The sequence below is a fragment of the Drosophila teissieri genome, chromosome 2L (assembly GCF_016746235.2).
Source record: "Drosophila teissieri strain GT53w chromosome 2L, Prin_Dtei_1.1, whole genome shotgun sequence".
NCBI classification, from domain to species: Eukaryota; Metazoa; Arthropoda; class Insecta; order Diptera; family Drosophilidae; genus Drosophila; species Drosophila teissieri.
The window spans coordinates 25,791,051-25,815,095 of record NC_053029.1 but is presented as its reverse complement, the minus strand read 5'-3'; the positions used below and the strand labels follow the sequence as shown (position 1 = coordinate 25,815,095).

General features: G+C 38.1%; 1 protein-coding gene across 3 annotated transcripts in view; it reads left to right on the top strand.

Moving 5' to 3' along the window:
- The first annotated feature begins 382 nt into the window (after positions 1–382).
- The window catches only part of LOC122617354, an 85,665-nt gene continuing 62,002 nt past the window's right edge, over positions 383–24,045 (top strand). Inside the window, exon 1 of one of the 3 annotated variants that reach the window (XM_043793211.1) lies at positions 383–605. The gene's annotated coding sequence lies outside the window, so the exon portion shown is untranslated. Of the gene's footprint in view, positions 606–946; positions 968–24,045 lie in introns of those variants that run through there. The other 2 variants (XM_043793196.1, XM_043793204.1) reach the window with 2 other exon arrangements.

Sequence of the window (24,045 nt, the reverse complement as noted above, 5' to 3'; positions counted from 1 at the left end):
TTTTTGTTGTTTATAGCAAAATTTAAAGACTTGTTGAGCAAATAAAAAAAAAATACAAGCATGAAAACTAAACTTTACTGTTATTTTAGGACTAACTGCAGCAGAACAAGTTACTGCCCGAGATGATAAAATAATATATATAAAAAAGTAAATAGTTGGTAAAAGGAAAATCTTTCAAAGCTTTTCCAATGAAAAAGCTTTTTATTCTGTCATAAACCAAAAACCTGTCAGAATATTGCTGTAGTTTTTATAGTATTTTTGTGTGACGAGTTTTGTTTTTTAGATCTTTATAATTTTAAAATATTTTATAGGAGTTAAAAAAATATGTTTACTGCAATTTAATGAAATTATACCTAAAGAATAAACTCTCTTTATATTCAAGAGCTTTACAAATTGCTTTACCAAATGATAGAAATCATGCGCATACAGTAAACTTTTACAATGAAATCGATAAATAATAAAAAGATGTACCATGTATTTTCGTGTTAAATAGTGAGAGAAAAGAACTTTAAGAAAAGTTCTAAAATGCGTTTTTACAAAAAATCAAAGTTTAGCAGATTATAGTACAATACATTTGAAAAATTTACTGAAATCAACAAGCGAACGTGAGTTTTCCATTTTGTTTAAAGGAAATACGTACAATTAATATGTGTTCCAATATATATATACACATACAAATATACATGCAATATGTACACATATATATATTTATATACTTTTATACTTATTGATATTAAATATACATTTTATTAATCTTAATAACCGATTACGGATTTCAGATGTTAACCTGTTGAAATATGTGCTCAAAAACACTACTTAGTTGTATGCAGTCTCTTCAAAGTGATTTTGGCGTGTAATTTCGATCATGATTATATTCCAAAGGCAGTTGGTTTTTAAAGTTCATGTTAATATAAATTCCAATCGAAAGCTAATTTCAATACTTTCGGCAGAAATACAGTACATTTAAGTAAGACTTGTAAGCCTTTCAATAGTTTATATACATATGTATATGAAACAAGAGAGAACGCTATAGTCGAGTTCCCCGACTATCTAATACCCGTTACTCAGCTAGTGGAAGTGCGAAGGAGTCTTCATGACTGACAGTTTTTGACGGTTTGTGGGCGTTAGAGTGGGCGTGGCAAAAAGTTTTTTGGAAAATCGATAAAAATTTACAAGACTAATAAAATAATATAAAAATATTAAAACATTCTTCAAAAGTATGGGCGTGGCAGTTTTGGCCGGTTTGTGGGCGTTAGGGTGGGCGTGGCAACCAGTTTTTCTGCAGATCGATAGAAATTTACAATACTAATAAGAAAATGAAAAAATATCTAAACATTTTTCAAAAGTGTGAGCGTGTCAACATAAATCGACAAACTTGAGCTGCGTCTATATCTCTGGAGTCTGTATGCTTACTCTCAATTTTCTAGCTTCTATGTATAGTCCGGAGATCTCGACGTTCATACGGACGGACAGACAGACGGACGAAAGACATTAGAATAACAAGATGCGTAACGCCATACGATTTTTTTGCACACGATATTTTTGTGCTGGCTCTAGCGCTGGCTCCAGGCTCTCTCGAAAAGCCAGAGAGCGGAGAGCTCTAGAGCCACCAGCTGTCTTGTACCATACAACGACAGCTGACCACTGTATTGGTGCACACGTATGCACATGCATTGTAAAAATGACAAAATATGCCCTTCATCTTAGAAGTTCTTAGACTTTAAATCTATTTTATTTTTTATAAATTGACACCACTTAAAAACTCTAGTTTTGCATTGCCTTAACATAACAATTATTCAAATTCAACACAGAAATAATAATAGCACAATCTATGTACATAATAAGTGCTTCAAGAAATCAATTTTGCAATAAACAGATTCCATATTTTTATTTATTTTATATATATTCATTTTTTAATATAAATTATTTGTATGAAATATTTATTTTTGAAATGTAATTTCTTCTTTTAAAAATTCTTTGTTTTAAATTACAGTAGTAATAATTTACTTTGTATAAGTTTTAATTATTTACTATAGTTATTTAGTCAAATTACTAGTATGAAAATTATCCATTTTCAGTATTTAAAATGCAAATAAGATTCAGTTAAATTATTTTCTTATATTTTATTTTGTTGTTTTAAAGCGCCATTTTTTTTGTTTTTTCTTTTAATACGTTTTCTTTTTCTCTTAAAACGTTTGCTTAAAGCTGTTGAACATTAAAACATTTCAAGTCGACTCGACAATTGTAATGGCCTCCCCGTAGTGTTCCCTGGGTACCGATTATTACATATATTACATATTAATAATTATCAATATAAATATAAATATGTAAACGGTAGCTAATTCAAGCGGCGATTTTATCAAACGAATGTTAAAAAAAACCATAATAGTTTTAAATCGAAATTGACCAAAACATTAATCAAATTCGTTTCATAGATCAAAATTGATTTCGGCCCGTAAATCGTATTCTAACAGAAGCACGCACACATACACACTATCTCCTTTAATGTTTTTTTTTCACAAGAGCAAGACAATTCCATTTTTAGATTTTTACGCTCTCAATTTTAGGCGAGCGAAAAGAGAGCAATTTTGGTCGTCACCAAAAAAGTGGTTGCATAGTGCAAAACCAATGTATGGCCGTTACGCATCTTGTTATTATGTCTTTGGACGGACAGACGGACATGGCCAGATCGAGTTGTGAGTTTAAAATTTAATAAATACAATATATTCTCATGTGCAGAAAATGCAAATTAAAAAATAAGTACAACAAATAAATGATATCCAGCAAGTTGTGGAGTTGAATTACAAATTAATTTGATATTTAACTCTCGCTAGGAAATACAACAAATATAGAAAATATAAATAATTTGTAGAATTCTTGATTTAATTCTATAATACCCGCAAAATATTTTTTTACATAAAAAACTGTCTTATGTATAGGGATACTGGGAACATCTCCTCAGACGAAGAAGTCCTAGAACTTTTACACGGAAGAGTGCCGTGTTTCGCCAGTAAAAAATCGAATTGAGATACCGTCAACCAGTAGGGCATCAGAATCTCTTATATCCACGCCATACTAGCGCGCTTAGACTTCACGTGTGCGGTCAAAATTCCGGCACACGTAACAAAACAAGAATTAAGTTTGTCGAGACAGGGAGAATTACCCCTGCTCAAGTACACGCTTTACACGCGTTCATATCTGGTTTAAAAAAATCATTAAAAATTACCGTTTTTTCCGGCACAACCGCGGGACTTGCCATAAACATTGGCGTTAGCCAAAAAAGCTGAGTCAAGTAACGACAGAAGTATTTTCGCGGCTACGTTCGCCCGACAACGAAGAAAGAGCCCATTGGCCAAACAACCAGCGATAGGCAGGTTGGAAAAGTTCACAGTCATACGGCAAACTGAACCAAAATTCGGGGGCGATTAAAAAAGACCCCCATTTTGTCAGGAATTCAAAGGAAGCAAACAATCAAAGTGGTTCCTTTAAAGAAAAGCAGGTAATGGCCAAAGCCAACCGGCGCTAGAGCCAATGGATGTTGACACCTCCTCCCGGTCCAAACAAACCACAACATGGCAAAGAGGGCGGTCAGCACGGTCTCAGCAAAAAATCAACTTCATGCCGGAAGAAAACTCCGACGAAGAAGATTATGACTCCGTTGCCCAAGCAAGCGCCATAGAAATAGAGGACGAACTGGATGCAACGGACTCCCGCAATTGTTCAGGGTAAAGTCCCTGCTCCCCTACATTACACGTACGGTGGCAGGAGGAGAAATAAAACTATTACTCGATTCGGGCACCTCAAAAAATTATATTACTCCACTCCCGGGGCTGAAAGGCGTCGTGGTACCAGAAAACCCCTTTACTGTAAAGTCAATCCATGGCTTAACCAAAATTTATGCGAAACTTGATTTTACCGGAAATGTTCTAATTACTAGTAACGGAACTAAAAAGATCCAGTTTACTAGGGCAGAAAACCTTAACTTCATTCAAATCGATGATGAAGACGTAACTCGTTCGATAAAATGATAGTTGAAAATAACAAAGCCTTCGCTTCCGAGTAACGGGTATAAAAATGAAAATCTGCTGTGGTTGACCGATCTAAAGCTGGTAGAAGATAATAGTCCCAAAAAAATTTATTTTTGCAAGGTATGAGTATTAACTGTTAAAGTTTAATGCTACGCTAAAAAAATATTTCCAAAAAAAAGATTGTGCATAAAATTTAATAATAACAATTTTTGTAGAAAATTTTTGTTAGAAACAAAAAGTTATCTAAGTGTTATTTAACTTTTAATCTTTTAAGCTCGAAATAAAAAACTTTCGTCTACCAATTTTGCAGAAATCCGCCAGCTATTAATAGCTACATTTATATAGCTAAACCTAGAAACTGAGAGACTAGTTTACGTAGAAACGAACGGACAGATGGAAGGATTGACTGTCAAAAATATATATTCTTTATGGTCGCGAATGTCGCTGCCCTGCAATCTTCTAACTGAAACTGTTATACCGTTACAGACGGTATAATCAGAGGACTTTTTTCATAATTTAACACAATAAACCCTTTCTGAGCAATGCAAAACCGATTTATATATATCAGATCGACTATGGTATTAGTATTAGGTTGTACTTACTTTAAAGACATTTATATATGAGGGTCATCCTCTGTACTTTTTATGTATTCATTGTACTTGGTCTCACTGATCTCTTGATCTAGAAACGGCATTCCTAATGAGGCAAATGTGTAACATTTATTTAATGATTATCAATAATTTATTTAAGAATTGCTAATAAATTTTAGTCAGAAGTTTGCAAAGACATTTTAAACAATTTAACGTACCTATATTCCTGATCAGTATCAACAGTCGTGTCGATGCGAGGGCTACTATATGTATGTATTTCTGGCCTAATAATGGAAATACGAATATTTATCAACGAAAATGGTTTTATTGTTTTTCAAAATATTCTCCATCAAGATTTATATACTTTTGCATGTGCTCAAACCAATTTTCGAAGCACTTTTTCCACTCCGATTGAGACACCTCCAAAACATGGTTTTTGAATGCTTCAAAATCATCTTCTGGCGACGAAAATCGACCCACACGGTCGATTGCTGTTTTGTTTCGGACTCTTACGCATAGATCCATGATTCGTCACCTGTGGCGATCTTATAAACGTCTTTTGAAGCACCGTGATCGTATTTTTATGGCATTTCATTAAACCAATTCACACGAGCTTATTTTTGAGCGATTGTTAAATTGTGCGGGATCCAACGAGAACAAACCATTTTTACGGCCAGGTGTTCATGCAATTTCGAATATAAATTATAAGTCGTTAATGATATTTATTTACCGCTCTCCCGTTAGGGCGAGGGTCGCAATATATAAGTATTTATAATTACAAGGCGTAAGCCTGGGAGTATGATTAACAAGAGAGAACGCTATAGTCGAGTTCCGCGACTATAGGTTTGAGGGCGTTAGAGTGGGCGTGGCAAAACGTTTTTTGGCAAATCGATAGAAATTTACAAGTCTAATACAAAAATGAAAAAATATCAAAACATTTTTCAAAAGTGTGGGCGTGGCAGTTTTGGGCGGTTTGTGGGTTAGAGTGGGCGTGGCAAAAAGTTTTTTGGCAAATCGATAGAAATTTACAAGACTAATACAAAAATGAAAAAATATCAAAACATTTTTCAAAAGTGTGGGCGTGGCAGTTTTATGCGGTTTGTGGGCGTTAGAGCGCTGCGTCTATGTCTCTGGAGTCCGTATTTTTAATCTCAACTTTCTAGTTTTTGTAGTTCCTGAGATCTCGACGTTCATACGGACAGACGGACGGACAGACGGACATGACCAGATCGACTCGGCTACTGATCCTGATCAAGAATATATATACTTTATATGGTCGGAAACGCTTCCTTCTGCCTGTTACATACTTTTCAACGAATCTAGTATACCCTTTTACTCTACGAGTAACGGGTATAAAAACTAACTTAAGAATCCGGTCCCAGTGCAACAGTAGGCCAGGTCAGCACTTCTGCATCAGGCCGATCACTCGTTCCGCGAGTGCTCCGTGTGGGTTCCGGGCAATTGCACTTGGATTTTATCTCTTTCAATTTTATAAATTTGATTCATTGCTGTTGCGAGTTCATTCAATCGTGTTTGGAATTTGATATTTAATTCTGTTTGGCTTTCTTCTGTTTTTAATAACTGGTCTTGATTGAATTTTATTTTTTCCCAATCGTTAAAGTCGGGGGCCGATCGTGCCGTCACGATCAAATTTAAACTCCTAGCAGCCCTATTGTGGAACCTTAGAGTGGCTACTAATTTGCGAATGTGTGTCAAGTCCGTCATAATTACTGGTGTCCGGTGGTCGTCTGTAAATGTCCTTGTCATTGTCTCCGTCTGGTCGGCGTAGTCCTCATACGTTGTCATGTTTGTCGAGTGTTGCAAATATCCGTACGATTTCCAGATGACGATTCCATTGTCCCCTTTTGGGATGTAGTCTGCGTTCGTATATTCATTAAGTCGTACCGTCGCGTCTGTCCTAACAGTCGTTAGTATAAGAATTATAATGGAATACCGTAACCTAAAAATGTATAAAAAATATTGGAAACGGGGTCAGGAATCTTGCGCAGATGTTTATCGTAGATTGTCCTTGTGGACAACCCTCCCCTTTATTAGGACCGTGGTCCCCAGGTCTGCCTTTATGATTTCTTCCGAACATTCGGTTGTGTCATTTTGGCCGGTTTCCAGCTTTAAGCATCTGGCTATTTTTGCCAGCGTACTATGAAACCTTTCTACCTGCCCGTTCGAGGCGGGGCGTTGGAAATGGTGATATTAAAATGATTTAGTAACATTGTTTTATGGTTTCGGAATTTAGGGATCTTTCGTTATCGCCGTAAATGGTTTTTATTTTTGGAAATAAATTTATTATGTGTAATAGGGGAGATTTTACGTCCACAATAGCCCTCGATGCAATGGCCTGCACTGTGGCCAATTTCGAAAGTTTATCAATGCACGTAAGAAAAAGGGTTCTATCTGTTGAAAAGATGTCGATGTGGTGGATTTCCCCCACAAAGGAAGGTATCGGTGTTTCTGCTACCGCTTGTTTGGATGGTGGACGTTTAGCCATTGAGCAGGTCTTGCACTTCAAAGTTGTTTCTGTTGCTAACCGTAGAATCTTAGGAAAAAAATGCCAAGATCGGTAGGGAGCAATGTACTGCGTTAACTACTTCAGCACGTCTTGTAATGCATTAAGAAGATTTTTCTCGGTTAGAAATCTTTATTATGTGTCTCACCTTGCTTATAAACAAGATGAATGTAATGCTGTTTACTTCTTCAATTATAATTTGATTCCTGAAACAGTTTACCGGGTTGTCCGTTGTGTCAATAGTGTAAGTTACCGACTGTTCGCTGTGTATTGTTGCTACATCTGACTGCTCGTCTTTTAGTACGTTTATCTTTTGGCGAGACAGCGCGTCCGTCACAAGGATTTCTTTGCCTGGTTTGTAGACCAGTTTGGTGCCGTGATCATCGATCATTTCCCTCCAGCGCTTTAATTTCGCGTTAGGGTTTTTATCTGAGACGGCAAAAGTAAGTGGTTGGTAATCGAACCTCTGCATTGACGAATTCAGTCACACCCATGGGGTTTGGGTATGATTATGAATATACCGGCTCCCCATCTGCTTTAATTGTGTCGATAGTGTTTATATCGAATGGTAATGCCTCGTCTGGGTCAGCGAAGGCTTTGTGATTTATAACTATCATTTTATCGAACGAGTTACGTCTTCATCATCGATTTTAATGAAGTTAAGGTTTTCTGCCCTAGTAAACTGGATCTTTTTAGTTCCGTTACTAGTAATTATATCATTTCCGGTAAAATCAAGTTTCGCATTTTATTGTTTAAGCAAGTCGAGACCAATAATACCGTCAAATACTTTGAGATTGTTCAAAATAAAAAAGGGGTGTTCTTACTTTAAACACCGAAACTAGACATTTTTTATAAATTTTGGTAAAGCCATGGATTGACTTTACAGTAAAGGGATTTTCTGGGGCCACGACGCCTTTCAGCCCCGGGAGTGGAGTAATATAATTAATATAATTTGAGGTGCCCGTATCGAGTAATAGTTTTATTTCTCCTCCTGCCACCGTACGTTCAATGTAGGGGAGTAGGGACTTTACCCTAAACAATTGCGGGAGTCCGTTGCATCCAGTTCGTCCTCTATTTCTATGGCGCTTGCTTGGGCAACGGAGTCATAATCTTCTTCGTCGGAGTTTTCTTCCGGCATGAAGTTGATTTTTTGCTGAGACCGTGCTGACCGCCCTCTTTGCCATGTTGTGGTTTGTTTGGACCGGGAGGAGGTGTCAACATCCATTGGCTCTAGCGCCGGTTGGCTTTGGCCATTACCTGCTTTTCTTTAAAGGAACCACTTTGATTGTTTGCTTCCTTTGAATTCCTGACAAAATGGGGGTCTTTTTTAATCGCCCCCGAATTTTGGTTCAGTTTGCCGTATGACTGTGAACTTTTCCAACCTGCCTATCGCTGGTTGTTTGGCCAATGGGCTCTTTCTTCGTTGTCGGGCGAACGTGGCCGCGAAAATACTTCTGTCGTTACTTGACTCAGCTTTTTGGGCTAACGCCAATGTTTATGGCAAGTCCCGCGGATTTTTTTAAACCAGATATGAACGCGTGTAAAGCGTCATCCTTGTGTTCCTCATAAAGGTCGGCAACTGCGGCGTCTCGTGTGTCATTATTGTTATACCCGTTACTCGTAGAGTAAAAGGGTATACTAGATTCGTTGAAAAGTATGTAACAGGCAGAAGGAAGCGTTTCCGACCATATAAAGTATATATCATAGCTCGCAAATAACTGTCAACCGTTTTTCGTTTCGCGGTCTGCACTCGAACACAACCGAAATAGACGACGCGCGAGTGCTCTCGCTCTGAACAGAACTTTTCGTTTCTCTTTGTTTTGGTTTTCGGTCAACTGTTCTCAGTCGCGTGGTTCTTGTTATGCTCACTCAACAACAACTCAGAGAGAGCGAGCCAACTGAACGCTCGCTCGTTGAGGGTCAGCAGAAGACCGAAAAAACGAAAGACTCATCGTAAACGGTCTTTTGTCTTCAGTGCCTTTTAAACAAAGCTTAGGAAAAATTTTTTTTTTTTGGCACAAAAATTAAAATACTCCATACGCACTCCACAAGCACGCGTGACTTACAAGTTGACTGATATTTCGCATATATGTACATACACAAATGCAAATGCAAAAGACTTTTATTTTCTTCGCTCGTTGCAAAACGGTCAGCGAATAAGCAGAGCAATAGGGAAACACGAAATTGGTTTTTGGTTGAGCACAGACCATTCGTTCAAGAGACACTGGTGAACGGTTCTTGTCTGATTTTTTGCGCAAGTGGTGCGCATAAAACAGTTATTTGGTGACTGCAAGAAACGGTCAACTGTTATTTGCGAGCTCTGGTATATATATTCTTGATCAGGATCAGTAGCCGAGTCGATCTGGCCATGTCCGTCTGTCCGTCCGTCTGTCCGTCTGTCCGTATGAACGTCGAGATCTCAGGAACCACATAAGCTAGAAAGTTGAGATTAAACATACAGACTCCAGAGACATAGACGCAGCGTAAGTTTGTTGATTCATGTTGCCACGCCCACTCTAACGCCCACAAACCGCATAAAACTGCCACGCCCATACTTTTGAAAAATGTTGTGAAATTTTTTCACATTGTTGTTTGTCTTGTAAATATAACTCTATATACCAAAAATCTTTTTGCCACGCCCACTCTAACGCCCACAAACCGCCAAAAACGGTCAGTGTTGTAATTTCCCTTCGCACATTTACCAGCTGAGTAACGGGTATCAGATAGTCGGGGAACCCGACTATAGCGTTCTATCTTGTTTAATTTGCATTTTCTGCACATAAGAATATATTGTATTTATTAAATTTTAAACTCACAAATTTGTTGAATATTTTTTATTTGTTGTATTTATCGTATTTTTACACTAATAAAATGTATTTCTGTGATATATTTTATTTGTTGGCGAATTTTTGAACAAAAAGCCTACTCACATGTTAATATATTAATTATACCCGTTACTCGTAGAGTAAAAGGGTGTACTAGATTCGTTGAAGTATGTAACAGGCAGGAGGAAGCGTTTCCGACCATATAAAGTATATATATTCTTGATCAGGATCAATAGCCGAGTCGATCTGGCCATGTCCGTCTGTCTGTCCGTCTGTCCGTCCGTATGAACGCTGAGATCTCAAGAACTGCAAAAGATTGAATGTTGAGATTAAGCGTACAGATTCCAGAGATATAGACGCAGCGCAAGTTTGTCGATTCGTGTTGCCACGCCCACTCTAACGCTCACAAACCGCCAAAAACTGTCAGTGTTAAAGACTCTCCTTCGCACTTTAAATAGCTGTGTAACGGGTATGAGATAGTCGGGGAACTCGACTACGTTTTTTATTAGATTTTTCCACTTTGTTGGGATTTTGTTTTTTTTCACTTCAGGTGGTTGGTTTTAATTCGATTTTCCCACTTTATGGGAAGCTGGTGATTTTAATTTTTTCACTTCGGGTATTGCACTTTTACTTTGCAAATTCCTTATCGCGTGCTTCCGATTTCGTCGTTGGTTAAGTTAATGATATTTATTTACCACTCTCCCGTTAGGGCAACTTCAGGCCTCTGGTTCGCAGCAGAGCTGCTGGAAGAAGGCCAGGTCAGCACTTCTGCATCAGGCCGATCACTCGTTCCGCGAGTGCTCCGTGTGGGCTCCGGGCAATTGCACTTGGAGTACGCGATCAGCAGTTTGTTTAGTGCGCGTGCAGACCACCGGATATGGCCTGCAATTCAGCAGTTTCACTCCGTGAGAACTGCTTGTGTTAACTTGTATGTTGGTGGATAAAATGCATAGGCATGCCTCTATCTGAAGGTATTTTACATGACGGTCTGGCATTATCAGTTCACGCACGGCATCGATGTTTTCTGTCACAACGGCTGTTTTTTGTTTACGGAATTCGTTGTACCAGTTTTTCACAGTGCTATACAGAGATTTAAGTTTATCGATGCACTCTTGTGGTGAATCCACGTCGAAAAATGATCGCATGAAAATGTTCACAAGTTAATTCCATTTTTTGGCCGAGATTAATTTTTTAATTTCCTGTAAATAAAACAATTCACGATTAAATGACAAAACGTTCTGAGTAATGTTATGCTAAAAAATATCAAACTTTCCAATGGCATTTCCATTGCAGATTGCACCTGGAAAAACTTTGTGTTGCCTAGGCCAGAAATATATATATAACAGCCCTCGTGTAGCCATGTCCGTCTGACCGTTTCTTAAAGTCTTCGTTCTATTGCAGGTAGTATTTAAGTCGGAATGGTTGCTCCTCATTTTCCTGGCTTGTGCCAGCTAAAATCCGAAGGCGGAATATCGTCTAGAATTAGCTCCTATAAGGGTGTCGAAATTTATTAAGTGCCAATAAATCGACTTCGCCTCTCAGCCGTTAAGGCGTTTCTGATCAAACCAATTGCATCATCAAACATTTAAAGTAAATTTGTCCCAAAACGATCCGTGTGGGCATCTGTGTGTAGATCTGTGTGCTGTTCAGAGGCTCATCGGTAAAAATCTGTGTGAGTTTCTGAGTTAACTGAAAATACTCCTCTTTCCATTTTAAACGATGCATCTTTTCTCAGGAGACAGACTGCATCGCTCTTCTGGACAAAATCGTCGACATTCTGCAGTGCGTTCTAAAAAAATTGATACATTAATGTCTGCAGTACTCTCCTTGTTTTGTTAACGCACTTACCAGCTGTATATGCACATTTATAAATTGATCAAGAATATCTTCTATTCTTGGAAGTGGGAATTTGTCACTTAACAATTTTAATTGATTTTGCGATTGATTTTTTTTTTTTTTTTAAATTATGTAACAGGCAGAAGGAAGCGTTTCCGATCTTTAAAAGTATATATATTCTTGATCAGGATCAATAGCCGAGTCGATCGGGCCATGTCTGTCCGTCCGTATAAACGTCGAGATCTCAGGAACTATAAAAGTTAGAAAGTTGAGATTCAGCATGCAGACTCCAGAGACATAGAAACAGCGCAAGTTTGTCGATTCATGTTGCCATGCCAACTCAAACGCCCACAAACTGCCACGCCCACACTTTTGAAAAATGTTTTGATATTTTTTCATTTTTTTATTAGTCTTGTAAATTTTGATCGATTTGCCAAACAACAAATTTTGTCACGCCCACTCTAACGCCCTCAAACCTGTCAGTGTTGTGTGTTTTTATTCAGTCAGCGGTGAGTCCGGGTGGGTGTCTCTTTTGTTCATCCAGTGGTTAGGTCGAGTGGGTGTGTTTTTCTCAGGCGTCTGACTGTTCTACTGTTGTCCAGCCTGCTTGCGTTCCTTGCGCTGAGCCTTTTGATCTCGTCTAGTACTGGTGGGATGCCTAGTTCGATGTGGATGGTGGCATTCTCGTGGTACGGGTGTGCGTCAGAGAAATTACCCAGGCATTTGTTCTGGAACCGCTGTATTTTTAGGTGGTTGAAACCCTTGCAGTACCCTACAGCTGTATCCCGTAGGTCCAGATCGGGTTGATGTCTAGTACACCAGAAGTTTTTGTGTTTTTCTTAAGCTTTGACCTAAGTAATTGGGTGTGGGTACATTTGGGATGATGTCTCCATTTAGAGAGACAGCTAAAGTATGTTCCAGCGTTGCAACCAAGGGCCTTTTGCATTCAGTTGACTTTGGTTGATGGCTGTGGCTTCTTCGGGTCAGAGGCGGTGGCTAGGAACGCGGTGTCGTCAGCGTATGTTACGTACTCTTTCGAGTATTTTGGGGAGTATTGCCAGTAAGCTGATCGGATGATAAGAGGCTAGGTTGTCTGTAGATTTTCGCCGTTTCCACTGTTCAGGGGAGTACACAATCCGGAAGCAACTGTTGAAGATGTTGGGTAAGATCTGTGAGCGGTGTAGAGGCAAATATTTTAGTGCTTGCACATCGATGCAATTCAGGCCCAGTGATTTGCTGCTTTTCAATGCTGCTATCTGCAGATCCTTTCCTTGCGCTCTCTTGCAAGTTCTCATAAGGCGTCTTTTTTCAGCCATGAGGACCGGGATGTTGAGGAGAAGGTTGACTGCATAGTGATCGGAGAGGAGGTCTGTGTTGGTGGAGCAGTAAATCTTTGCCTGAACAATTCATTTTAATACGGCGAAGTCCAGCAAATCTGGAGACTTGAAAGGATACGTTGGCAATTGAGTGGGCTCGCCTGTAGAGTGATAGTTCAGACCATTGCGCTGTCTGGATTCCATGGAGAGCTCTTCGTTTTGGGATTGTTGACGCGACACCACCACCAGGTGTGTTTAGCTTCGAAATCCCCTGCTGCTATGAAAGGGCTTTCAAGGGGCTCAAAGAACTCCCGTAGGTTCCTTTCAGAATGACTGGGAGGGAGGTAGACTGCTCCAATGGATATATCTCCCTGCAGGTAGGAGACTCTGATTTTGGCACATTCAGCCCATTCCTCCTGGAACGCTGGTGCTCCGTGAATTGAATTTTGCTTCTGATGAGGATGGCTGCTCCTTCCCTTGTTCTGCCGGATGGATGGTTGGCTTGCATGAGGTCGTATTCGCTGATGTTAAACTGGGATCTGTGGCAGAAGTGGGCAAGCTGGCCGTTTGCATTCCATATGACGATTTTGAGTTTTATTAGCATGGCTTGCTATTTAGGATGGTAGCTACCAGCTGCGTCATTTGGGAAAACATTTTCTTCATCATCCTCGCCAACATGCCTTTAAGGCGGACAAATATTGCCTGTATTTGTCTGGGTTGTGGGGCTTCTAGGGAGGTCCGTTGGAAGAGTATGGGATTAGGAAATAGAATGGGCGATGGTTTGTTGTTTCTCAGAACAAGCCTGGCTTTGGGAGCAGCTTGAGCCTTGGCCTTTGTCACGGTTTTGGATAGTTCGAAAGCAGAATTATCGGGGTTAAGAACTTGATTTAAGTAGGGCCACCTACCTATTAACCTATATCTACCAATGCAGTCTTGGTGATATCGAAATTGCAAGCCTTCACTGGAATAAACCTGGGCATACTAGTGAACGCCATGTCGGCCGTTCTCTTTCCGTTTTAACAGTGAAGTTGATCAGACGTACAAGTCTGATGATCCAAACCACACCCACGTTTTTTTCCTAATTATACCCGTTACTCGTAGAGTAAAAGGGTATACTAGATTCGTTGAAAAGTATGTAACAGGCAGAAGGAAGCGATTCCGACCATATAAAGTATATATATTCTTGATCAGGATCAATAGCCGAGACGATCTGGCCATGTCCGTCCGTCTGTCCGTCTGTCTGTCCGTCCGTACGAACGTCGAGATCTAAAGAACTATAGAAGCTAGAAAGTTGAGAGAAAGCATACAGACTCCAGAGACATAGACGCAGCGCAAGTATGTCGATTCATGTTGCCACGCCCACTCTAACGCCCACAAACCGCATAAAACTGCCACGCCCACACTTTAAAAAAATGTTTTAATATTTTTTCATTTTTGTATTAGTCTTGTAAATTTTTATCGGTTTGCTAAAAAACTTTTTGCCACGCCCACTCTAACGCCCACAAACCGTCAAAAACTGTCAGTGATGAAGACTCTTCTTCACACTTCCACTAGCTGAGTAATGGGTATCAGATAGTCGGGAAACTCGAGTATAGCGTTCTCTCTTGTTTTTAATTAACAGAGGAATATTTTTTTTATACATTTTTTTTTTAATTTTTTTTTTTAATGTATATATTAAATTACAAATAGTAATCAAATGTAAAAAAGTATTTTTGTCTTAGCATGGCCATACTAATTACAATTATGAAATAAACAATTTTAACCTATTCTTATGTACCGTTTGTTTTTTGTTTTTATTATTCGTTATTGTATTGTTATTATTATATTGTCGTCGTTATTATATTGTTATTTCTATCTCCTATTTCCGTTACTTTTTACGGACCAGTATATTTATATTCCAACTTATGACCTGTTTAATTTCTTAATATGACTTTATCACCTACTGATATATCTATGTTGTTTATTTTCTGATCATATAATATTTTATTATTTTTTTTATTTTCTTCTATCAGTATTCTGGCTCTTATATATGCTACTTCTAATCTGTATTTATTTTCTTTGGCATAGTCATCTATATTATATATGGTCTCTATATTATCTATACTATTAAATTGTTTTGGTAAATTATTTGATTTACCAAATACTAACTCATATGGACAGTAATTATGTGCCATTGACGGGGTAGTGTTGAAACAGAAAACGAAATATTGAAGCCATACGTCCCAATCAGTTTTATCAACCGATCATTGAAAGTTCTATGACTACGTTCTATTATTCCAACTGTCTGGTGGTGGTGTGCCGTAGATGTTATATTTTTAATTTCTAGGTATTTGCATAAATCATTTATAATTGAATTTTTATATTCTGTTCCCATGTCCGTAATGAACGTCTTCATTGGACCGTACTTCAGAATAAATGATTCAAAAATTGCTTTAGCGACAGTGTTCGCGTTTTTATTCGGAATTGGTATGGCAACTAAATATTTAGTTAGGTCACATATTAGAGTGACTGCATATTCATTGCCATTTTCTGATTTTGGTAGTGGACCAATAGTGTCTACTATCACTCTGTCAAAAGCATTTTTTGGTGTATCAGTTAGTATCAATGGGGTCTTACTGCGTTTGGTTATTTTAGCTTTTTGGCATTTTTGACATTTTTGTATGTACTCAGTAATATCTCGAGTCATACCTTGCCAAAAATAATATCTTTTGACCTTGGCCAAGGTTTTTGCAATGCCGATATGACCTCCTTGAATTGGATCGTCATGGAATTTAGACAGTTGGCTTCTTTCTCTTTTTGTTTTTCTATAAGGGTCTCCGGGTTGAGTAGCGCTACTCTTAATGTATTCAATATCTTATTGCCCATTTGTTTGAAATTATCTATTGAAACATGTTCAAAGATATTTTCCCACAGTGCCATTTTGAGTTGGCTGATTTTGTTTATACCGGCTTGCATTTCAAGCCTTTAGAAAAATTTACCTAAGTCTAGGATTCCATTGGTATATAAATCGCTAACATCGTTTCTTGCAGTAATTTTTCTACCATGCTTAAATAAACATAGGGTATGTTTTACATGCAAGGTCACTATTTTACGTTCTTCGTCATTGTTTATGACTTCATATGCGTTGGGCTTAGAAGCTTTCTCTATAGATTGCGTAGGCAATTCTATTTCTTTGTTGTCCGCGCGGATTTTCTGTATATTTTGGTATCTAGTAGTGACTTTCAATATATTTAATGTAATGTTTTGTAGGTCTTTAATGGTTATTCTTCATAATTCTATTCTATTTCTTTGTTATCCGCGCGGATTTTCTGTCTATTTTGGTATCTAGTAGTGACTTTCAATATATTTCCTGTAATGTTTTGTAGGTCTTTAATGGTTATTCTTCATAACGCATCAGCTACATGATTGTCTTTTCCCTTTAAATATTCGACTGTGAAATCATACTCTTCTAATTCTAGCCTCTTTCGTGTCAGTTTAGAACTCGGATTGATCATTGCGAAAAGATAGATTAATGGTCTATGATCTGTTTTGCTTGTTAAGTGTTTTCCATAAATATATGGTCGGAAATGTAATATTGCCCACTGAATTGCAGCTAATTCCTGCTCAGTTGTACATTTATTACTTTTTTTTACTGAAAGCTCTTGATGCGTATGCAATGGGAAGTTAGAGTCCGTTATGGTTTTGAGTTAAAACCGCTCCGTACGCTTGCTTACTTGCATTAGTTATTATACAGAACTCTTTGCTGAAATCAGGATATTGTAGCAAAGTTGGTTCCATGAGATTTGTTTTTAAATATTGGAATGCATTTTGGCATTCATCTGTCCATTCGAAAGGAACATTCTTTTTACATAATCTTGTAATGTGCCGTGAATATTCGGCGAAATTTTTAATGAAACGTCTATAATAATTACAAAATGCTATGAAACGCCTAGCGCTGTCCGCATTGTGCGGTGCACCGCGGTGTAGGGTAATTCATAATGACATCATATTTAAGTCAAGACATGAAAAATACTTTGCTCGTCCAAGTTGATCCAAAATATCATCAATTCTTGGGAGTGGAAATTTATCGGACAGTAATTTTTTATTAATTTGACGATAGTCAATTACTAATCGCCATTTCTTTTGTTCTGAACCTAGAGATGGTTTTTTAGGGACAAGTAATAATGGGCTATTATATTCAGATACCGATGGTTCGACAATACCGTCGTTGATCAATTTTCCAACTTGTTTCTGTATTTCGTTCACCTGACTGTGTGGGCTTCTATAATTTTTTATATATACTGGTTCATCATCTTTTAATCCCAGCTTTTGTTTATAAAAATTATTTGTGCTTATTATTTCATATTCCAATTCGAATATATCATTATATTGGATGCATAAGCTTGAAAGCTGTGATTTGAATTGTGGAGGAAAGTTTTGTTTTAATTGAGATAATACAGAATTTTTTCTATCGTGTAGATTAGTTTTGACTTCTTCGTGGTTCGAAAGTGATTCATATACAAAATTATTTGTACTGACTACTTGATCTTTATTTGTTGTATTGAGTAGTCTTATAAAAGCATTTTTAGATGTTGTTATGGTACTTGCTATGTAAATACCATGCTTAATTTCTTGATTTGGAATCAATACACTGTCTTTTGACGCGGCCGCGCACAATAATAAATTATAAATAATTCATAATAAATAATACATAATAAATAATACCTAATAAATAATACCTAATACATGATACATAATAAATAAGACATAATACATAATAATAGATAAAAACCAAAACATAATAAATAATCGTACAACCATCATAAACAAGTTCAAATTCAAACAAGGCGCGCACGCGCGCCCAAATAACTAGAGGGGCACACTAACCCCGAAACCCGGCCACACTAAGTCGGGCAATTCGGCAACCTACGGGCACACTAAGCAAAGCGCTATATAAAGCGGGCGGCTGGCCTCAGATTGATCAGTCGGTGGTCGGAGTCGACCAAGGTGGAAGTCACCAGCGAGCGGGAAAGCAGCAAGATCAGAACCGGGATCAACAAGTGGTAACTATTGGAGAGTAAGCTCAACCCCTACGTATATACCCCGCCATAGCTGACTTCAGGGTCCTGCTTACGTCTATACGTTGACTTCAGGGTCCTGCTTACGTCTATACGTTGACTTCAGGGTCCTACTTACGTCTCTACGCTGACTTCAGGGTCCAATATAATTCTCTACGCTGACTTCAGGGTCCTGCTTACGTCTATACGTTGACTTCAGGGTCCTGCTTACGTCTACGCTGACTTCAGGGTCCCGTATAATTCTCTACGCTGACTTCAGGGTCCCGTATAATTCTCTACGCTGACTTCAGGGTCCTACTCTCGTCTCTACGCTGACTTCAGGGTCCCATATAATTCTCTACGCTGACTTCAGGGTCCCGTATAATTCTCTACGCTGACTTCAGGGTCTCGTATAATTCTCTACGCTGACTTCAGGGTCCCGTATAATTCTCTACGTTGACTTCAGGGTCCCATATTATTCTCTACGCTGACTTCAGGGTCCCGTATAATTCTCTACGCTGACTTCAGGGTCCCGTATAATTCTCTACGCTGACTTCAGGGTCCCACATACTTCTCTACGCTGACTTCAGGGTTCCGTATAATTCTCTACGCTGACTTCAGGGTCATTCTCTACGTTGACTTCAGGGTCCCACATAATTCTCTACGCTGACTTCAGGGTCCCACATAATTCTCTACGCTGACTTCAGGGTCCCGTATAATTCTCTACGTTGACTTCAGGGTCCCATATATAATATCTACGTCCCCGGACGAAGACGCGAGGTACGAAGAGCCCCGCTGTGGAAGCCGGAAACTAGGCCGAGGGAGCCCCGTACAGTTCTATGTAATTATTGTAACCAAGAAAAGGAATGAATAAACTCTGCGTCTATATTTAAGCCTAGTTAAGGTTAACTGTGCGCATTATCACTGGGACTCGGGTCGGGGATTCCTCTCTAGCACCACTGTCCTGAAACAAAGAAATTTCCTGGACGACCCTGGCCAGCCCTGACTACCCGAGGCACGGCTGAACGTCACAGTCTTCTTTTGAATTTATATGTATTTTTCTAATAACTTGGGATCTTGCTGGCAGAAGTATTGAGTTGTTGCCAGAACTGTATGTTATTGGAACATAAATTGGAAATTTTAAGTTATTGGGTCTGATTATAAGCCAATCTTCAGATGGCTTGAAGTCTAATTGACAGTTGTACTTTTTAATAAAATCGTGTTGGATTATGTATTTGGTTACCTCTTGACTTATTCCTTTTATATCTATAATATAGTTGTCTTCTATGTTATGAAAGACATCAGAATTTTCTTTAACTATTGATATGTCTGCACCTGTGTCTACTAAAAAGACTAGTTCTTTTCCTGTAGCCACATGATTAAATGATACAAATATGTTCTGACTGAGAATAATGGTGTGAACCCTTGCATTTTCTATTGTTGAGTATTTAAAGGGATTTGCGGGTTTTCCGATATATTATTGGCTAACCTGACATTATATTGGTTATTATAGTTGTGGCCTCGATTCGAGTTACCACGGCCTCTTGAGTTTCCTCTATATTGGCCTCGTCCATTAGTGTATTGAGAATTGTTATTATAATTATTGTGACTGAAATTATTGTTGCGACCGCGAAAATAACCTCTATAATTTCCGCGTCCGCGGTTTCCGCCGCGCTGTGAATTATATTTGTAATATAGGACAGTATTTGGCTGTCCGGTTGCCTCTGTGCAACAATTTACAATTTTTAATACGGTCTCATTCATGGTATTGAAGGTACCAGCTTGCATGATAAGTTTTACGTTATTGATAGTACAATTCTTAATCATTGCTTTCACTGCATGCTGAGTGGAATAACTTCTGGCTTTCTCTATGGATAAACCATCTGTTATATATGCACATTCTAACATTTTTGTCATCTGCTCAACCTCTAGTGTGTACTGGTTAGCAGTTTTATTGCGTTGTTGTAGGTTCATCAGTTTTGCTGATAATACTTCTACAGTTTCGCCTTTGACATTGCTTTTTAATTTGGAAATGACATCAGTTATTGTTGTTTCATCTCCGATCACATTTTTGGCAACACCTTTTAGCCTTTTTTTTATTATTCGGCCTCTAATAATTTGTAATGCATCAATAAAACTTTGTAAGTTCTCCGCTTTACCATCAAAAACTGGTATAAGCTTAGATGCTGTATTAATGAAATCGATATTGGTTTGCGCCATTGTGATATTATTGCCTGGTTTGTTCTCTACTATGCTTGAAGAAGTATCAGAATCTGTAGAATTATCCAGATTTGACATCAAGACAGCTGGGATAGTAAGGTTATTTAAATCCTGTTCTACTATTTTAAGGTTTGTCTGAAGCACTTCTAAATCTATTTGATCAGTACTAGCTTGTTCTGTTGATTCCGGTTCATCACCAGTTTCAATTGTTAGAGAAGAGTTAAGTATGGTTGGTACTGATATGTCTATATTAAATTTTGATTTAACTGATATTAAATTAGATCGTAGTCTGGTCAAAAATTTTGATACTTGGGACCAATGATCTTGATTTAACTTTTCTTTCTGGCCGTGTATTAGTCTACGTGCTTCAATAAAGCAATTTACTAGTATCTCTGCATGTTTTTTAACAGTATTTCCTTGAATTGGCCTGTTCTGTGTAAGTGACTTACATGATTTATCAAAGTCAGTTTTTATGTTATTTATTTCTTTATACAATTCGTTCCATTTATTATTGTAGGGATATGAACTCTCTATTCAAGATAAGGGTAAACTGAACTCTATCACATGCTTCCCTAATTGCCTTTAGTGTAGCCATACTTTATTAAATATATTTTAATTTTATTTGTAATTTAATCGTGTTTAATTTATTTTTCTTTCTAAAAGTAGCAAACTTGAATTTATTGTTATTTGTTTTAATATGGTTTGTGCTCTTCTTTTTTTTATTAAATTTTGTCCAGATCATTTGCCTGGCTCATATATTTCTTTATTAAACATTTATTGTGCAATTTATATAATTTATAAAAACAATTTGCGCACATTATAACAACAATTATTATTAACAATGTGTGTATGAATTCAATATCATTATTATTTGTCTCTACTTTATTAATGACATTTGCTGTGGAATCCACTGACTTAACGTCTACTACTGGCATTTTGGGAATATATATATTGTATTTATAACTATTTGTTGTATCTTCACTTGCCTATTGCATTACTTTGCTTTTATGTTAACAAGTGTTCCTACCTATCTTTTTTGCATAGCTTTACGGGCTATACTTCTAATCGAGCGGAGAAAATTCCGCACAATTTTACAAATTTTCTTATTTTAAAAATGATGATCTGCTGCTGAAGATGTTGTTCTTTAAAAAGCATTTTGATCCATTTATTCACCATTTTTGTACTTACATAATTGCTGCAAAAGTGCAGCAATTTGTGTATCATCTAAGCATTTCTTTCGATCCATTATATTATACTTGATTTAATTCAGGAAAAAACATAAGCAAACTAAAACGTGGAGTTTAGAAGTCACACAAAAGATAACCATACGGCTTAGAGACGTATGCAATAGTCAAAACTCCGAAAGCAAAGAACTTACCACAATTTGATGACCACCACCGACAAGCTGCAGAACACGACTGAGCAAAACTAAAAAATGAGCGTGCTCAAAAAACACTCTCGAGAGAGAGAGCGAAAAATGTAAAAAGCACACGTCTCTCAGACGTAGGTTATCAAAGCAGGGTTAAATAATGGAAAACATTGATACGTCTCGAAGACGTATGGTTATCTTTTACGCACCTCCTAGGAGGGTTATCAAAGCAGGGTTAATAATGGTGATCTGTTGCTGAGGATGTTATCCGCGTCAGCTGGTCGTCGCCGGCTTGGCTGCGCTGACGCGAGAGTGCCCCTCTCGCTGTTGTCTTTACTGCTGCTGATGTCCTGGGCCTATTGGCTCAGGCTGGGCCGGCGCTGGTCTTCGCACTGGTCTTTGGTATTAGGCATGTGGATTTACATGCTACCGCGTTTAATGGTCCAGGGCAGTCGGTCGGGCAGGCGTCAATTTTCCTTGGCAACGACTTGGGAGATGGTGGCTTTTGTATTATTTGTTTTTCATTTATGAATTTAATATTCACTGAGTGAGTTGTGGTATTCGGCTTTCTTAGCTGGAGGTCTTGTTTTAGAAAATCTAGTTCGGCAGTTAATTTTTGTGCCGTTGCCCATGGGGGCGGCGTTTTATTTGTATATAATAGCCACTTAATGTGTGCTATTCTTTTATTAATTTTTCTGACCTCCGCGTCTGCCCATTACCACACTCTACTCACTCAGTATTTTTGTTTTTGTTTTTGGTAAAGTCCCTTGATGACTATCCTGTAAGATCTCTCGTCTTTGGGTTGGAATGTACGGTGTCTATTGTTTTTTGCCACTAGCTGATTACATAGTGCTGAGTAAGACTCCTTCTCTGGCTTCATGACTCGAACGTTGTGGTTCCTTTTCGTCTTAAATGTGAATTCATTCCCGGGACCCACTAAGAAAGTGATCATCTTAATCAGCGTGAAGATGTTTATCACGTCAGGGAGTACCTTCTTTCTCGGTGTTTTGGACAAATTGGAGACACGCGGGGGGCTTGTCAACCCATATTCTTTTGGATGGGGCGTGTGGGACTGGGCCCCGTTGCACGGTATACCAGCCTCACCACGTGGCTGATAACTTGCACAAGAAATTCTTCTGTAAGAGCACTGTCCAGATTAAACTGATAACACGCATGGTTTATGGTGCATTGGTGTGGGTGTACAACCGTTAGGCTCCTAGGCTGGGCCAATCAGAGCGCGCGACAAACCACGCGACAATTACTGAAATGTTTTGTTAATATATGTTATGTTTTTCCCAATCGAAACGTCAGGAGGTGACACAACAATAATACTGAGTACGGAGTTCGACGCAAATTTTCGGAATTCGGGGCACAAAAAGTCTAATAACGAACCGCCGAGATATAAGAACCGGCGATCGGAGCACAAAAATCCATCCCTTGTGGAGTCGAAAATCTCTCAATAACGTGATGTAACGTTTAATATATGACTAGACTTTGGCTTTTCCCTCTTTTTTTAAAATATGCATAATGTTGTTCTCAGTAGTTGATTAGTTTACAGGAAAAAATCTTTTATACACATGAGTATGTCATAAACAATTCACATGTACAATACAATATATTATTATATAATATAAAAATTGAGAACAAGTTTCACCAATGATTATAACTCCAGAACGCATGAGCCGCTTTCAACGGTTTTGCATTCGTTGGAAAGGTCTCGAGCTCCGTTAGGACAAGAGCAAAGAGCAAAAGAAAAAAGCGGGAAAACAGTTTTTTACATGCAGCGCCATTTCTAAAACATAGGATGTCATTCTTCTCTGCTCATTTCGTTTTATTTAATTCATGAGACAAACTTTATTTGGTTCATAAATAAATTGTAACAGCAGGCATTTGTTTTTGAGGTGGTTAGTTGAACTGTGTTAATTATGTGTATCGTGCATTTGAGGTTAAACTCACCACTTCCACCTTCTTCGACTTCCTCATCCTCCTTCTTCTTCATCAACTAGAAGATACACGAGCCGAACGCAATAAAGCAAGAAGACTAAAGCATCAACAATCACGCAGGTTTTTAGAAGAAGGAGGAGGAGGAAGACGAAGAAGGAAGAAGAAAAAGGTAGAGGATGAAGAAAGAGGATGAAGAAGAAAAAAAATGATGAAGAAGAAGAAGGAAGAAGAGGAAGACGAAGAAGGAAGAAGAAGGAGAAGGAAGAAGAAGAAGGAGAAGGAAGAAGAAGAAGGAGAAGGAAGAAGAAGATGGAGGAGGAAGAAGGAAAAGGGTTAAGAAGATGGAGGATGAAGAAG